Genomic DNA, 13,676 nt, shown 5'->3' with positions numbered 1-13,676 from the left:
TGTAGCATGCTGGAGGGAACGGCTACCTAGTTTGTTCAAATGAATGACCCTGACCTTCATTCAATGTCACAGGGGCCAAAAAGGCTAAAATGTTTAAACGAAGTCTTCTCAATAACCAAGAGTACCAGGGAGTTGATATTGGGTCTGTAAAATGCTGGGGTAAAGGGCTACCAAGTCTGTTCAAATGAATGACCTTGACTTTCATTCAAGGTCACAGGGGTCAAATATGATTAAACAAATTAAACGACTTTCTTCTAAATAGCCAAAAGACCCAGGGACTTGATATTGGGTCTGTAGCATGCTGGTGTGAAGGGCTACCAACTTTGTTCAAATGAATGACCTTGACCTTCATTCAAGGTCACAGGAGTCAAAAAGGTTAAAATCTTTAAAAAAACTTCTCAATAACCAAGAGTCCCAGGTAGTCGATATTGTGTCTGTGGCATGATGGGATGAAGGGCTACCAAGTTTGTTCAAATGAATGACCTTGACTTTCATTTAAGGTCACAGGGGTCAAAAAGGCTAAAATCTTTAAACGACTTCTTCTCAATAACCAAGAGTTCCAGGGAGTCGATATTGGGTCTGTAGCATGCTGGTGTGAAGGGCTACCAAGTTTGTTCAAATGAATGACCCTGACCTTCATTCAAGGTCACAGGAGTCAAAAAGGCTAAAATCTTTAAAAAAAACTTCTTTTCAATAACCAACAGTCCCAGGGAGTCGATATTAGGTCTGTGGCATGCTGGGATAAAGGGCTACCAAGTTTGTTCAAATGAATGACCTTGACTTTCATTCAAGGTCACAGGGGTCAAATATGATAAAACAAATTAAACGACTTCTTCTAAATAGCCAAAAGACCCAGGGACTTGATATTGGGTCTGTAGCATGCTGGGGTGAAGGGCTACCAAGTTTGTTCAAATGAATGACCTTGACTTTCATTTAAGGTCAAAGGGGTCAAAAAGGCTAAAATGTTTGAACGAAGTCTTCTCAATAACCAAGAGTTCCAGGGAGTTGATATTGGGTCTGTAGCATGCTGGGATGAAGGGCTACCAAGTTTGTTCAAATGAATGACCTTGACTTTCATTCAAGGTCACAGGAGTCAAAAAGGTTAAAATCTTTAAACGATTTCTCAATAACCAAGAGTCCCAGGGAGTCGATATTGGGTCTGTAGCATGCTGGGATGAAGGGCTACCAAGTTTGTTCAAATGAATGACCCTGACCTTCATTCAATGTCACAGGGGCCAAAAAGGCTAAAATCTTTAAACGACCTCTTCTCAATAACCGAGAGTCCCAGGGACTTAATATTGGGTCTGTAGTATGCTGGGTAAAGGCTACCAAGTTTGTTCAAATGAATGACCCTGACCTTCATTCAATGTCACAGGGGCCAAAAAGGCTAAAATCTTTAAACGACCTCTTCTCAATAACCGAGAGTCCCAGGGACTTAATATTGGGTCTGTAGTATGCTGGGGTAAAGGCTACCAAGTTTGTTCAAATGAATGACCTTGACCTTCATTCAATGTCACAGGGGCCAAAATGGCTAAAATCTTTAAACGACCTCTTCTCAATAACCGAGAGTCCCAGGGAGTTAATATTGGGTCTGTAGCATGTTGGGGTGAAGTGCTACCTAGTTTGTTCAAATGAATAACGTTGACCTTCATTCAAGGTCACAGGAGTCAAAAAGGTTAAAATCTTTAAACGACTTCTTCTCAATAACCAAGAGACTCAGGGAGTCGATATTGGGTCTGTAGCATGCTGGTGTGAAGGGCTACCAAGTTTGTTCAAATGAATGACCTTGACTTTCCTTCAAGGTCACAGGGGTCAAATATGCTAAAAGAAATTAAACGACTTCTAAATAGCCAAAAGACCCAGGGACTTGATGTTGGGTCTGTAGCATGCTGGGGTGAAGGGCTACCAAGTTGTTCAAATGAATGACCTTGACCTCCAATCAAGGTCACAGGAGTCAAAAAGGCTAAAATCTTTAAACGACTTCTCAATAACCAAGAGTCCCAGGGAGTTGATGTTGGGTCTGTACCATGCTGGGGTGAAGGGCTACCTAGTTTGTTCAAATGAATGACCTTGACCTTCATTTAAGGTCACAGGAGTCAAAAAGGCTAAAATCTTTAAACGACTTCTTCTCAATAACCAAGATTCCCAGGGAGTTAATATTGGGTCTGTAGCATGTTGGGGTGAAGTGCTACCTAGTTTGTTCAAATGAATGACCTTGAACTTCATTCAATGTCACAGGGGCCAAAAAGGCTAAAATCTTTAAACGACTTCTCATTAACCGAGAGTCCCAGGGAGTTGATATTGGGTCTGTAGCATGCTGCTATGAAGCGCCACCAACTTTGTTCAAATGAATAACGTCGATCTTCATTCAAAGTTAACAGGAGTCCAAAAGGTTAAAATCTTTAAACGACTTCTTCTCCATAACCAAGAGTCCCAGTGAGTCGATATTGGGTCTGTAGCATGCTGGGGTAAAGGGCTACCAAGTTTGTTCAAATGAATGACCCTGACCTTCATTCAATGTCACAGGGGCCAAAAAGGCTAAAATCTTTAAACGACTTCTTCTCAATAACCAAGAGTCCCAGGGAGTTGATATTGGGTCTGTAGCATGCTGGGGTGAAGGGGTACCAAGTTTGTTCAAATGAATGACCTTGACCTTCATTCAATGTCACAGGGGCCAAAATGGCTTAAATCTTTAAACGACTTCTTCTCAATAACCAAGAGTCACAAGGAGTCGATATTGGGTCTGTAGCATGCTGGGGTGAAGGGGTACAAAGTTTGTTCAAATGAATGACCCTGACCTTCATTCAATGTCACAGGGGCCAAAAAGGCTAACATCTTTAAACGACCTCTTCTCAATAACCGAGAGTCCCAGGGAGTTGATATTGGGACTGTAGCATGCTGGGGTGAACGGCTACCTAGTTTGTTCAAATGAATGACCCTGACCTTCATTCAATGTCACAGGGGCCAAAAAGGCTAACATGTTTAAACGAAGTCTTCTCAATAACCAAGAGTCCCAGGGAGTTGATATTGGGTCTGTAAAATGCTGGGGTAAAGGGCTACCAAGTTTGTTCAAATGAATCACCTTGACTTTCATTCAAGGTCACAGGGGTCAAATATGATTAAACAAATTAAACGACTTCTTCTCAATAACCAAGAGTCCCAGGGAGTCGATATTGTGTCTGTGGCATGATGGGATGAAGGGCTACCAAGTTTGTTCAAATGAATGACCTTGACTTTCATTTAAGGTCACAGGGGTCAAAAAGGCTAAAATCTTTAAACGACTTCTTCTCAATAACCAAGAGTCCCAGGGAGTTGATATAGGGTCTGTAGCATGCTGGTGTGAAGGGCTACCAAGTTTGTTCAAATGAATGACCCTGACCTTCATTCAAGGTCACAGGAGTCAAAAAGGCTAAAATCTTTAAAAAAACTTTTTTTCAATAACCAACAGCCAAGGGAGTCGATATTGGGTCTGTAAAATGCTGGGGTAAAGGGCTACCAAGTTTGTTCAAATGAATGACCCTGACCTTCATTCAAGGTCACAGGGGTCAAATATGACTTAAAATCTTAAACGACTTCTTCTCAATAAGCCAAAGATCCCAGGGACGTCGATATTGGGTCTGTAGCATGCTGGGGTGAAGGGGTACCAAGTTTGTTCAAATGAATGACCTTGACCTTCATTCAATGTCACAGGGGCCAAAAAGGCTAAATCTTTAAACGACTTCTTCTCAATAACCAAGAGTCCCAGGGAGTTGATATTGGGTCTGTAAAATGCTGGGGTAAAGGGCTACCAAGTTTGTTCAAATGAATGACCTTGACCTTCATTCAATGTCACAGGGGCCAAAATGGCTTAAATCTTTAAACGACTTCTTCTCAATAACCAAGAGTCCCAAGGAGTTGATATTGGGTCGGTAGCATGCTGGGGTGAAGGGGTACAAAGTTTGTTTAAATGAATGACCCTGACCTTCATTCAATGTCACAGGGGCCAAAAAGGCTAACATCTTTAAAAGACCTCTTCTCAATAACCGAGAGTCCCAGGGAGTTGATATTGGGACTGTAGCATGCTGGGGGGAACGGCTACCTAGTTTGTTCAAATGAATGACCCTGACCTTCATTCAATGTCACAGGGGCCAAAAAGGCTAAAATGTTTAAACGAAGTCTTCTCAATAACCAAGAGTACCAGGGAGTTGATATTGGGTCTGTAAAATGCTGGGGTAAAGGGCTACCAAGTCTGTTCAAATGAATGACCTTGACTTTCATTCAAGGTCACAGGGGTCAAATATGATTAAACAAATTAAACGATTTCTTCTAAATAGCCAAAAGACCCAGGGACTTGATATTGGGTCTGTAGCATGCTGGGGTGAAGGGGTACCAAGTTTGTTCAAATGAATGACCTTGACCTTCATTCAATGTCACAGGGGCCAAAATGGCTTAAATCTTTAAACGACTTCTTCTCAATAACCAAGAGTCCCAGGGAGTTGATATTGGGTCGGTAGCATGCTGGGGTGAAGGGGTACAAAGTTTGTTCAAATGAATGACCCTGACCTTCATTCAATGTCACAGGGGCCAAAAAGGCTAACATCTTTAAACGACCTCTTCTCAATAACCAACAGTTCCCAGGGAGTCGATATTGGGTCTGTAGCATGCTGGGGTAAAGGGCTACCAAGTTTGTTCAAATGAATGACCCTGACCTTCATTCAATGTCACAGGGGCCAAAAAGGCTAAAATGTTTAAACGAAGTCTTCTCAATAACCAAGAGTCCCAGGGAGTTGATATTGGGTCTGTAAAATGCTGGGGTAAAGGGCTACCAAGTTTGTTCAAATGAATGACCTTGACTTTCATTCAAGGTCACAGGGGTCAAATATGATAAAACAAATTAAACGACTTCTTCTAAATAGCCAAAAGACCCAGGGACTTGATATTGGGTCTGTAGCATGCTGGGGTGAAGGGCTACCAAGTTTGTTCAAATGAATGACCCTGACCTTCATTCAAGGTCAAAGGAGTCAGAAAGGCTAAAATGTTTGAAACGAAGTCTTCTCAATAACCAAGAGTTCCAGGGAGTTGATATTTGGGTCTGTAGCATGCTGGGATGAAGGGCTACCAAGTTTGTTCAAATGAATGACCTTGACTTTCATTCAAGGTCACAGGAGTCAAAAAGGTTAAAATCTTTAAACGATTTCTCAATAAACAAGATTCCCAGGGAGTTAATATTGGGTCTGTAGCATGTTGGGGTGAAGGGCTACCTAGTTTGTTCAAATGAATGACCTTGACCTTCATTCAATGTCACAGGGGCCAAAAAGGCTAAAATGTTTAAACGACTTCTTCTCAATAACCGAGAGTGCCAGGGAGTTGATATTGGGTCTGTAGCATGCTGCGGTAAATTGGTACCAAGTATGTTCAAATGCATGACCTTGACTTTCATTCAAGGTCACAGGGGTCAAATATGATAAAACAAATTAAACGACTTCTTCTAAATAGCCAAAAGACCCAGGGACTTGATATTGGGTCTGTAGCATGCTGGGATAAAGGGCTACCAAGTTTGTTCACATGAATGACCTTGACCTTCATTAAAGGTCAGGGGGGATGTAATGTATACATTGCGCTCCTTGACGGTACTGGTCGTTCTCCGTCTGTCTCGGGTGTCATCCGCTCTTGGTTGCCCCCTGGCGGATTTTAGGAGAACGGAAATAAAAACAGAAGCGAAGACGCGCGTTCTTGTTGTTACTTGGTTGAATCTGGAAAGGTTTTCTATCAAAATCTGCATAAAAACTACACGTTGGTCGAGTCGGGAGTTCCTTGATATTGTCTTCATTATTTTATTGAGTGAACTACTGGCAGCAAAGTATCCGTCGGTCACATATACCTGCAGTCGAGTTGCATAGCACTTAACGAGAAACTCGTGTACACGGGATACATTATGACGCGTGTCGGCGCATTTTGTTTATTGAGTGAAAGGCGACCTACCTGGCTCTTGTATAAACATCCGATTACCGTTACTTGGACACGGTCCGTGCATATCACACTGTATTTACATTATCTGTTGCATTTGCCTATAAGTCGTTAGTAAACCAAATTGTATCCAGAAGAATGTATACTACAATTTACAGTGATTCGGTCAGAGTAGGAATATACACAGCCCCAGGTGTTGCTGGTCAAAACAACGGCCGCCAGCTACTTTCGGCCGGAAAAGATTTCGAATGCTAGCATTTATTATCTACAACACAAACAAATTGTAACACAATGGACTTGATGACGTAATATTATTACGTAATTGATAAAGGTTGTTAATTATAATTATTAATTATAATTGCCATAGATATTTTACGATATGTATATACTACAGTTTGGTCAAAGGTAATTACCATAGATATTTTATGATACGTATATACATGTAATACAGGTTTGTCAAAGGCGGTCAGAATGTTTACATATGTTGAAATAGTGTTCTCAGATATAAGGCACGTCCTGCCACGTTAGGCAAACGTCATTAAGTCAGGATGATCATCTATTTTAACGTCATTAAGTCAGGATGACCATCTATTTTAAAGTCATTAAGTCAGGGTGACCATCTATTTTGGACCAATGTCAGCATTCCTTAACTTATGTAAAAGTTAATTCACGTGTTGAAAACGTGATGGTCAAAAGTGGTTTCATAACAACCTACTATAAAAGGAACACTGTCCACGACTACGGGGAGTGCAGTGCGGACCCGGGACGCAGACAGTACAACATCTCGATGTTTTAGACAGTACAACATCTCGATGTTTTAGACAGTACAACATCTCGATGTTGTACTTAGCACTCATTTTCGGCCACGTAACTAAAGCCTCATATTAGAAGTTATTGCCATTTGACCAGCCTGGGGAAAAAGATGTTAAAACACCATGAGTCATCTAATTAAAGAAGTTAGTTTAAAGAACCTGCGGTCGAACTTTTCTTTTATATAAGTACATGTAAACATCTGAAGTGTTACAAAATAAAGAAACTTCACAATTTATGAGAGTAATATTTCATAATTAAAACAAAATGTAGTCAACACAAAATTTCTATAAGCGCCGTTCTTGATCTAGGAATTATCAAATTGTCAATGTCGTCACACTGAAAGGGGCTCGTTTCCGAATTTTCAGAAATATAAGACACGACAACATTAAAAGTTCAGTATTTATAAAAAATAAAAAAATAAATAAAAAATAAATAAATAAAAACTCTGTGAAAAATCGGGAGCATCGACATGGTTTCCGGTTGTGTATGTATATAGGGATTATAGTTTGATGGTTATTCACTGATGTTAAAGGCATACCTTACAAAATCGAGCCCGTGTGAAGTTGAAAATCGTCTGCTAAGATGCGACTGGTTAGACTTGAATCTGTTTAGAACGAAATATCTTTGGAATCGTGTTCACCCACTGTCAAGACGACTTTCATTTAGAATTTATGAACTGATATTCTTCTGAAAATAACGTAAATCTAGTCGATAGAAACTACTTATATTCGCGAGGAATCGAGTCTGTCCTGTGCAATACCCGTCACTTCTTAATGTTAACCGTATAGCATTGCTCCGAAAAACGGCTTGGATTTTAAACAATCAGACATTATGCAATTTTGAATAACTTGACGATATCTACAAACGTATATGAAAATGAAAATAAAGCCAAATTTGTCCAAAACCATTGTATGTGTTTGTTATTAATAACGATATGAGGGGCTATATTAATCCTTCTGGAATTTTCTGTTCCGGTATTTGAACCTGATGACGTCAGTGATAGGGGAAGCGGCAAATTTTAACGCGTCTTAAGCTACAGTAAATAAAATAATTATGAATGTAAATATAAGCATTGAACTGCTTCCAAATGGTAGTTTACAGTCAATATGAATACAATTTGGGTGACAGATGAATATTTCATGTCGCCCTGTTTATCTGTCACCCAAAATGTATTCATATCGACTGTATACTACCATTTGGTAGCAGTTCAATGCTTAAGTATACACTATTTATGTTACCAGAATGCGTGGACAATTGCTACATCCTGTAGCTGACGCAGTTTTGGTAATGCAATTATGACGTCATAGAACAGTAAGACAATCCAGATTGTCGTAATGCAGTATACTTGACAGACTTGCTAGACGTGTACGAATCGGGCGTTTGAAATATGTGTAAAATCAATAATCGATCAATTAAATCCACGGTGATACTTTTATTGGACGTATCCTTCACATACATGTATTGTTATACACGTGTAACATGCCCGTTTTAAATATACGGCACTAATGTCGAACCACATTAATTGATCACATTGTATAGTCTCGGATACTGATCGTACAATCAAAGGGACGTAACACTTGTTGTCTTAACAGCTGAACAGCGGACTTATATTAACATACAAATATTGTGCCCGGTCCCTGTGCAATCGGAATCAATTGTATCAAACTTCAGTAGATTACCGACATACATTTAACCGAAATTAGTTAATAACTAATGTAATGACTGAAAAGAGCCGTTGTTAGGATTCAAGACTAAGTCTCAGTTACTCTTCATCTTCTGATCCAGAAACAACATCCACGATTTCGCCATACAGGTCCTTCCGTAGTCCGGATTTGTCTACAGCTTTTTGGTGAGCATAGTCGTAGTACATGTTCCGTAGGCCTTCGACAACCGACATTCGGAGTCTGTTGCTGTAGTTCGTCTTATATCGGCCAAGAACGGGTTGGATTTTTGGCATTTGATTAACGTCCCATTGGTAATTAAGCAGCAAGTAATAATAGTACATTTATTTCGTAGTTGATACACAGCACTGATTCACAACAAAACATTTTCATTTTTATCAAGGACAGATCATGTTATTAATTAGTCTGCTAAAAGTACACCTTTTCATTAGTTCTTTAACATGAGTTATGTTCATTAGTTCGTTGAACTTAATAATCTTTGTTCTATAGATTTCCATGTCACCTTCTTTTATCTTAAACCATACAATTATTGTGTTTAAACAGCCCTTTACACTTTTCTATTTGGTGTTGTTTCCGGTTTGAAACATATTTTTAGTCGCACCTTAATCATACACACATAATTTTGAAAGGCTGTTAGTTTACATCAAAAGATTTGAGTTAGCACATCAATCTTATTTTATTTTTTTCGTACTTGCGGTCCTTAGAGTCATATTTCGAATGTAAATAAAAAAAAAAAAAAAATTGTCGTAAATAATTGGTTAAACAAAATTATTTCCTTCATTATCGCGTTTCCTTTAGCTTTCCCCCGAGATAACATCTTTCTATAATATAAAAGACTAAATCATTTAGAGGATATTTCATGAAAGTTACCTCATATTCAGCCTCGAGCGTCATTAATATAATTTGGCCAAGATAGTCGCAGTTCGTCTCCACGTGTATGTTACATACGAGAAAATAAAGTACAAGATCAGTCAATCGCCTCATATCACCTGTTCACAAATCTCCGAATTCTCAAAAGCGTCATATATAATCTCATCGTGTCAGTACAACGCGATATACTAACCTTTGGCATTTTGTTATTTACGTATTTTAGACTACACCTGTCGAAAACAAATGACGATATAATAAACACCAAGGGAAAATATAAAATCGACTAAATTCGGGTAAAATATGGGCAAATTAATTACCCATTTGGGCGAATTTACGAAGGTAATTATTGGCAAAATACGTATCTGGAAGTCTTTTGATTTAGATAAAACAATCATTGACATATCTCGAAACGAATGTATTATCTTTTCTCCCAAGAGAGATTTGCAGTAACACATACAATCAGGATTTAAAGGCGTTTAGATTTGAGGCTTTACAACCTAGTTAAATTAAATGTTTGAACGAAAACACGATAAAAACTGGTATGCATGTAAGAAAACTATTTTTGATAGAAGAAAAAATACCTTAATCCAAAGTGAAAAGATTTTACAATAACGCACGTGAGACATCTACGAAATGCATTAAAAGACAGCTAAAGGCATCTAGTTTGTCATGATATAATTGAATTTTCGTTAATAAACACGAAATACGAAATGATATTGATTTTGTATAAGAAATATGTTTCATTTTAGATAGCGTCACGCAGGTTTATTAACTGTAATCAATATTCTGCTGTTTGTTACATCGGCAGGCTTTAAACGTACAATTAGTCTTGAGGATGTCTTCTGATAAATAGACTTACGCTAAAGGCATGTTAATTTGCAGAGTGTCATTACAAACAACATTATACTAATGTCACTTTCCACACAATCTCTGTTTGTTTGTGAGAAAACATGCATGCTAAAATCACACTCATACCACAGGCCCAAGGACGACTCAAATTCCACTCTTCGTCATGGTGTATATTTTGTCCATCGATCCGTCTATCAACGGGTCTGCCACAGTGTCTTTAATGAGATTATTTTTTTGGTAATGTGTACATGTCTGAGAAACCTTCTGATGTTAAGAACTATAAACATTACTGACTCTTTAACTTACTAAAAATACAACTTGCAGTCTATTGGCATTTGAACGTCACCACAAATACCCAAATATCTCCCTTATGTACTCAGATAAAAATAGAATAACGAATAACCGTCCACCTTTATACTGAGTCTATGCTTTTATGATCAGATCAGCTGTTTCCCTCGGAGAAAAACAATTACACAATTATATTTAAACAAATTGACAATTTGCTTCTATAAAGTATAATTTCTTAACACTTCATTCAGTACATCAACTTGCAACTTAAAACGGAGATACAATTTCTCCCTAAAGCAATATTTTATTGGTGTTTACTTGGGTTTCAATAGTAAGGCAAACGACTACAAACACACAAGGGGAATCACCTATAGGTAATAGTTACAGTTTATGCCGTGCAATGAATATGAATCTGCACCATTTATGTTTGGAGGAAGACAGAACGAAAGGCCTTTATTAATGTTAAAAAGAGAAGAGGAGGGACATCAACCAAATGATTATATAAATTTGTTAAAATATGAATATAGATTTTATTAACATATCATACAATGCATGCGTGTATACAAAGTCAATATCAGCAGTTTATCCTACTAATTATACAGAAAGTTTCTTTTTTATTTGTGTCAGTATTGTTAAAATCCATGACAAGAGCAAAATTTTGCATGAGATCCAGGATTTGAAAACTTGTTCATTATCTAATATCCAAGGTCATGGTTCCTCTATTATAGTCAACGTGGAGATTTCATTTGCTGTTTTTTGGTTTGTATTTATTGTTTACTTCAAAACAACAGCTAGTGCAACATTGTGATCGAGATGAACGAGTGTGGTGAGGATATGGCGAACGTGGTGAACATTCCTGACCAGAGTCTCTAAAAAGTGTCTACTCCCGCTTTGCGCTCAGCATTTAGGGAGTGAGTTGACTAGTTCATCCTTTGTAAACATCAGTACCGCACTATCACAAGGAGACAGTCACAAATATACTGCAGCTTCCAACTACACACCACATACTTACATCTCGAACACCGAAAATGCTGTTGTTAAATGATAATAGCTGTTAGCTTAATAAAACCTGAACTACGACCAAGAAGGAAACGTGATGATTGATACTTGATCCTTACATCATATTGAAATCAGATCCGCAGGATGTGACATTTTTATATGTTACGTTTGTTTTTGATCAAATGTTAATTGAAATAAAGAAAATAATTTACCGGTTTTAAAATTTCCTTTTATTGTGATTAAAACTATACTAGCTTGATTTGACAATGTTGGATACGTTTTAAATGATGTGAAAAATGTGCATGCTATTATAATCAAATGTATCACAATGCTTACATCTTATGTGTCATTATGACAATATGACATACAATGTATATGGTATAAAAAAACAGTAAATCTTTATACACTGTACTTTGGTTAGGTTTTATTTATTGAACGTCCTTTCAACAGCTAAGGTCATTTCAGGATGGCCTCCCGTACGTGCGATATGCATGGGTGTGGTGAGTGCGTATGTGTTTTGGGAGGCTGCGGTATGCTTTTGTTAAGTCTCCTTGTGATAGGTCGGAACTTTTGCCGATTTATAGTGCTACCTCACCGAAGCATACTGCCGTGGACACCAGGACACCCCACCCGGTCACATTATACTGACAACAGGTGAACCAGTTGTCCCATTCCTACTATGCTGAGCGCTCAGCCGGAGCAACAACTACCGTTTTTAAAGATTCTGGTATGTCTCGGCGAGGGACAGAACCCAAAGCCTTCCTTACAGGGGCGAACGCTCAACTAAAGGCCAAATGTGAGGCATTGTCAAGGGAGACATTATGAAGAGAAAGGATAATATCACAAATTTAATCGCATCTTACGTTCATGCAATGGGGACAGCAGGTACAATTCTTACGCCCTACCTGCAGGGCAGATACACTGTAAACTGTTATAATTCTTTTCGTTTTTTTTTGAATTTTATATTAGCCTGTGGAAATTATCAACCATTTTGTTAGGGTACCCCTTCACTAAACTTGGTGTTATGCAAGAAGGTTCACTACGACTATCGATTGAAATAACGATTAATCATTTATACGATTATGGTTTATTTTCATGTACCTAACAATGGTAGAAAAATCAAAGAAATTTAAGTTGAGGCTGGCGCTAATGCTAAATCTTCATAGGCGTTGACCTCATCTTTCAGACAAGAGGTACATTTATGTTTCCACAATGTTAAACGTATATGATAGATAATTTGATTTTACCTGGACTAATTAACCGAAGCTGCATGGTAACAGAAGCAACATGGTTGAGCTCTCGATTAATTAAAGTTCATTAAAACATATTTATTTTCAATTAACAACGAACAAGGGATTGGGAATAACTTAATACAAATTATCTACGCCTCCTCCCAATATGCATTAACCCAATAGAAACTATCATTTTATATTATGAGAACAAACGTACTAAGACATCAAAATCTTTGGATGGATTTGGTGAAAGTATTAGAGCAATGAATCAGTATTCAACAAGAGATCCCAGAGGGATATTGGCGTCCACCATTGAATGATCTTTATAGCTTCCATGTCAGATTGATCTTCTCTCTATATCTCACTTTCCTCTTACTAATCTGTGTAAATTGAGAAACATCCCCTCAAGTTATTTTCACACAAGGGGAACCTACATGTACATATGCAATTTGAGAGCTCTTTTTAGTACCTTCTGTTAAATAGCGATAACAAACTTCAATTGTCAAAATCCAAGATGGCTGCCTGTCGGCTATGTTGTTTTCAGATTGGTTCCAAAATGAAATATGCATAGCTACGGATCAAGGGGAACATACACATATGAAATTTGAGAAAGATCCCTTCAGTACTTTCTGAGAAATAGCGATAACAAACTTCAATTGTCAAAATACAAGATGGCTGCCTGTCGGCCATGTTGTTTTTCGACTGGTCCCAAAATTCCATATGCATAAACAGGGACCAAGGTCAACCTACATATGAAATTTGAGAAAGATCCATTCAGTACTTTCTGAGAAATAGCGAAAACAAACTTCAATCGTCAAAATCCAAGATGGCTGCCTGTCGGCCATGTTGCTTTCCAATATGCATGACTAGGGACCAAGGGGGAACCTTTATATTAAATGTGAGAAAGTCCCTTCAGTAGTTTCTTGGAAATAGCGATAATAAGAATTGTTTACGGACGGACGGACGACGACGAACGGACGGACGGACCTACGGACGG

This window comes from Pecten maximus, chromosome 15 (assembly GCF_902652985.1).
Source record: "Pecten maximus chromosome 15, xPecMax1.1, whole genome shotgun sequence".
Lineage (NCBI taxonomy): Eukaryota > Metazoa > Mollusca > Bivalvia > Pectinida > Pectinidae > Pecten > Pecten maximus.
The sequence above is the reverse complement of the archived record's forward strand: the minus strand, read 5'-3'. Positions refer to the sequence as shown.